Below are 6042 nucleotides of genomic sequence, written 5' to 3' on the forward strand. Positions count from 1 at the left end.
GAATGCTGTGGTGTCTTCAACACGCGGCGAAACCAAGGTGAAACCACGTCCAGGCGTCGTGGGGTTGTGCGGCCACCCCTTATTACAGATGTCGGATGTCGTATTCTCGGTAGACTGGTAAAACAGCACAGGCGGCGAAGTGTGGGGCCACTAACATCAGACTTTAATGCTGGGCAGAGTACATGTGTCTCCGAACACACAGCGCGCAGAACACTTCTAACGATGGGTCTCTACAGCTGACGAACCATGCATATGCCAATGTTAACACCACATCAGCAGCTACGACTAAAATGGGCACGTGACCATCGGCACTGGACGTTGGTGCAGTGGCAGAGCTTTTTGTGGTCCGATAAATCCCGATACATTCTTCAACATGTCGATTGGTGGGCGTGAATTCGTCGTATTCCAGAGGAACAGCTCCTTGACTCCCTTATTGCGGGACGGAAACAAGCGGCTGCGGCTCCATTATGCTCTGGAAAATATTCACATGGGCATTCATGGGTCCAGTGGAGCTCATGCAAGGCACCATGACAGCCAAAGAGTATCGTACACTGGTTTCAGACCACGTACACCCCTTCATGACGATCATGTTTCCGGACGGCGGTGGCATTTTTCAGCAAGATAATGCGGCATATCACGAGGCCAGCAGTATGATGGAGTGGTTCGAGGTACACACAATTAATTTACCACCAATGAGTTTCAGATGGCGAACAACACACACACAGTATCTACTGGAAGAAATGGGCTGGACATACCTGATAACAGGAAAATTGCCACTACTTCTTCCAAATTCCTACGACCCCCAGATAGCTCCAGGGACCTTAGAGGAGTCTCAGCAACGGTACTCCCAGCGTAAATTAAACGCCTAGTTCCAGTGCCCACAGCTGCCAAGTGCGGACATTGTCTGACGGCAGCTGTGGGAAAAACGTCCAATACAAACAATCACTAACCTCCGTGTGTCTCTAGCGTTAAGGACCAAGAAATTCCTCCTGTCCATAGGCTGCTCACCTCTGCAGTCATTAAAGAAGCGTGATCTGAGCACCGCGCGCACGTTAGCGAGAGCATCTCTAATTCCAAGAATGGTTACCAGCATGTCACCTGGCGAAAGCATGAAGCAGCCAGCGGGAGCTGCATGAATTTAAAAAGACGCACTAAAATCATTTTTATTACTCGCCTGTGAGCTGCTAGATTTTTCTCATACAGCCTTATTAACCAATAATTGCATTATTTAGTAGCAAAACCACATCCTACTTGTACTCATTGCACTAACATCCTCACGTGTAAAGTGTTGGACGATAAGATTTTACCACGAATCCACCTCCTCACTGGTTCATACAGACCGTTACAGCTCTAACAAAGCCCCGTCCATTACATAGGCATTGATGAGAAACAAAATTCGGTTGATATCAGAGTCACGTTCAGAACCTGACGCTGCCGTGAGGAGAAACCTGTAGATTGGATATTACTAAATCTTTTTGTCGTTCTCTTCTAAGTTGGTAAATGTGACATCTCGTTTGTAAAAATGTCCATAATCCTTGCGTGTGATATTTTCCTCTTACAGGACGCTGCTGGGTGTTCGATAATTATGTTCTACGAGGGCAGTTCAATAAGTAATGCAACACATTTTTTTCTGAAACAGGGGTTGTTTTATTCAGCATTGAAATACACCAGGTTATTCCCCAATCTTTTAGCTACACAACACTATTTTTCAACGTAATCTCCATTCAATGCTACGGCCTTACGCCACCTTGAAATGAGGGCCTGTATGCCTGCACGGTACCATTCCACTGGTCGATGTCGGAGCCAACGTCGTACTGCATCAATAACTTCTTCATCATCCGCGTAGTGCCTCCCACGGATTGCTTCCTTCATTGGGCCAAACATATGGAAATCCGACGGTGCGAGATCGGGGCTGTAGGGTGCATGAGGAAGAACAGTCCACTGAAGTTTTGTGAGCTCCTCTCGGGTGCGAAGACTTGTGTGAGGTCTTGCGTTGTCATGAAGAAGGAGAAGTTCGTTCAGATTTTTGTGCCTACGAGCACGCTGAAGTCGTTTCTTCAATTTCTGAAGAGTAGCACAATACACTTCAGAGTTGATCGTTTGACCATGGGGAAGGACATCGAACAGAAAACACCTTCAGCATCCCAGAAGACTGTAACCGTGACTTTACCAGCTGAGGGTATGGCTTTAAACTTTTTCTTGGTAGGGGAGTGGGTGTGGCGCCACTCCATTGATTGCCGTTTTGTTTCAGGTTCGAAGTGATGAACCCATGTTTCATCGCCTGTAACAATCGTTGACAAGAAATTGTCACCCTCAGCCACATGACGAGCAAGCAATTCCGCACAGATGGTTCTCCTTTGCTCTTTATGGTGTTGGGTTAGACAGCGAGGGACCCAGCGGGAACAAACCTTTGAATATCCCAACTGGTGAACAATTGTGACAGCACTACCAACAGAGATGTCAAGTTGAGCACTGAGTTGTTTGATGGTGATCTGTCGATCATCTCGAACGAGTGTGTTCGCACGCTCCGCCATTGCAGGAGTCACAGCTGTGCACGGCCGGCCCGCACGCGGGAGATCAGTCAGTCTTGCTTGACCTTGCGGCGATGATGACACACGCTTTGCCCAACGACTCACCGTGCTTTTGTCCACTGCCAGATCACCGTAGACATTCTGCAAGCGCCTATGAATATCTGAGATGCCCTGGTTTTCCGCCAAAAGAAACTCGATCACTGCCCGTTGTTTGCAACGCACATCCGTTACAGACGCCATTTTAATAGCTCCGTACAGCGCTGCCACCTGTCGGAAGTCAATGAAACTATACGAGACAAAGCGGGAATGTTTGAAAACATTCCACAAGAAATTTCCGGTTTTTTCAACCAAAATTGGCCGAGAAAAAAAAATGTGTTGCATTACTTATTGAACTGCCCTCGTACATCTATTAACACAGCCTGGAATGGATCTGAGACTGACGAGCAAATCTCGTAATGTGATTGGTCTTATAAGCTTGCTCGCCACACTTAATAGCAGTGACACTTTAATTCCTGTAATACATCCCTCAGTAAGTAGAAGACATTATCCTGTAACAAGAGAAATTAGGGATCGATAGACTTGTTCCTCTCTAGTACCGCCTGCGTAGCTGTGTGGTAACGGACTTGCCTAGTTTGTAGCAGCCGCGGGTTCCATTCTCGGCCGGGTTGGAGATTTTCTCCACCCGTGGACGGGATGTTGTGTTATTCTCCTCATCATCGACATACAACTCGCCCAGTGTGACGTCACCAGAAATAATACTTACAACCCGCGTACAGGGCCTGCCGACCAACAACGCCACACGATCATTACTTTTTTCCGTTTTGTGTGTGTGTGTGTGTGTGTGAGAGAGAGAGAGAGAGACAGAAAGAGAGAGAGAGAGAGAGAGAGAGAGGGCAGCCATTTAATAAACACCATGAATTTTTGTCTAATGTTTGTTTGCCATTAATCCAACATGGAAAGTGTCTCAGACTGTTCATCAGATCGCTTATTTTGTCATAACACACGACGACAATCCTAAATATGTTATGTATGTGATTAATAGTAATAGACTCGAAGCCTACTTGTAGGTATTTATTTACAACACCATACTGACATTAGCACTGTATGGTGGAGATGTAACACATCTGGAAAAATTATGTTTCTGCCAGTCATACATGCAACTGCATAATAAAGTATTTTTACCAGACTTGTTTCCATATGACGTAATGCAGCAGGCGAAATTATTTCAGTTCTGGTGGAGTAACTTTGAATCACACCATTAGATTGGCTACAATATCGTGTAATCTATTTCCCCGTTACAAACTATTACAGGTCCTGATTATCTTCTTTTTTTTTTTAAGTAGAGTACATCTGTCCACCTACATTCACATAGATATTGCGGAATTTGCCAGTCGGCGCGTGGCGAATGGTACCCCCAACCACTAATAGTCATTTCCTATTCTGTTCCACTAGCAAACAGAGCTAGGGAAGAGCGACTATCTAATATGCCACCGTATGAGCCCTAACTTCTCGTATCTTATCTTCGTGGTCCTTACGCGCAGTGTATGTTAGAGGCAGTAGAATCGTTCGCAGTGAGCCCCAAATCCCGGTTTTCTAAATGTCCTCAATAGTGTTCCCCGAAAAGAATGTCGCCTTACCTTCAGGGATTCCCTTTTGAGTTCCTGAAGCATGTCCGTAACACTTGCATGCTGTTCAAACCTACCAGTAACAAATCTAGCAACCTTCCTCTGAATTGCTTCGATGTCTTCCTTTAATCCGAACTGGTATGGAACACAAACACTCTATCGGCACTCAAGAATAGGTCGCACTAGCGTCGTACATGCGGTCTACAGATGGACCACACTTTCCTAGAATTCTCCCAATAAACCGAAATCGACCATGCTATATCCGAACATTACGGGTTTGTTTCTCTTACTCATCCGCATTAACTTACACTTTTCTATATATATATTCATCACACCAACTATAAATTTTGTCTACGTCATCTTGTATCCTCATACAGTAACTCAGTTTACCGCACACAGTAGCATCATCAGCAAACAGCCGAAGATTGGTACCCACCCTATCCGCCAAATAGTTTATGTATACAGAGAATAATAACGGTCCTATCATACTTCCCTGGGGCACTCCTGACGGTACCCTTGTCTCTGATGAACACTAGCCATCGAGGACACCCTACTGGGTTCTATAACTTAAGAAGTCTTCAAGCCAATCACATATCTGCGAACCAATTCCATATGCTCGTACCGTCTTTACCGGCCAGTAAAGGGGCACCGCGTCAAACGCTTTCTGGCAATCTGTAAATATGGAATCCGCCTATTGCACTTCATCCATAGTCCGCTGTACGCCATGTTATAAAATAGCAAGGTGAGTTTCATACGAGAGATGCTTTCTAAAACCATGCTGATTCGTGGACATAAGATTCTCGGTCTCAAGAAAATTTGTTATTTCCGAACTGAGAATTTGTTCAAGGATTCTGTAGCAAACCGACGTTAAGAATATTGGTCTGTAATTTTGCGGGTCCGTTCTTTCGCCCTTCTTATACACAGGAGTCACCTGCGCTTTTTTCCAGCCGCTTGGGACTTTGCGCTGGATGAGAGTTTTGCGATATACACAAGCTAGGTAAAGGGCCAATATTGTAGATACTCTTTGAAAAACCAAATTGGGATTCCATCCGGACCTCACGACTTACTTGTTGTCAACTCTTCCAGTTACTCATCTACGCCAGGGATGCTTATCACTACGTCGTCCATACTGGAGTCTGTTCGATGGACAAACGATGGTATATTTTTACGATTTTCTTACGTGAACGATTTCTTAAAAAAGAAATTTAAACCTTCGGTTTTCGTTTTGCTATCTTCAAACTGCCACATCAGACTGGTTAACAAGTGACTGGATGGAAGCCTTAGATCTACTTAGCGATTTTACGTAAGACCAAAATTTACTCGGATTCTCTGCCAGGTCTTTTGCTAAGGTATGGTGGGGGTAGTGGTCGTATGCTTCGCTGATAGATCTTTTCACAGACACACAAACCTTTACTAATCTTTTATTGTTGTCATTTGTGTGTTCTCTATTGAACCGAGAGTGCAACAGCCTCTGCTTCCTCAGCATTTTCCGAATCTCGTAATTAAACCATTGTGGGTAGTTTCCTTCCTTAATCCACTTCCTAGGCACATAATTCTCCAGATGATGATATACAATCTGCTTAAACCTTGTCCATAATTCCTCTACGTCCATCTTTCTGGAACAAAATAACGTGAAATAACTGTCTGCGGAGTCTGTTCAAAAAATTTCCGGAACTTTATGCACAAAATTTTTCTACGCTTATCTTTTACTTATTGTTCATGGTCTCCTTCGAAATACTCTCTTCCACAATTACTGATACACCACGCTCCCAACGCCGCTTGCACTTCAGGAACAGTCTTGGTACACCTCCTGCTGGATCACGCGGAGCGCCACCTGCGAATTTTCTTTTATCTCGTCTATCGTTGCAAATCTTCGTTCTTTCAAC

The sequence above is a fragment of the Schistocerca nitens genome, chromosome 3 (genome assembly GCF_023898315.1).
Source record: "Schistocerca nitens isolate TAMUIC-IGC-003100 chromosome 3, iqSchNite1.1, whole genome shotgun sequence".
NCBI lineage: Eukaryota > Metazoa > Arthropoda > Insecta > Orthoptera > Acrididae > Schistocerca > Schistocerca nitens.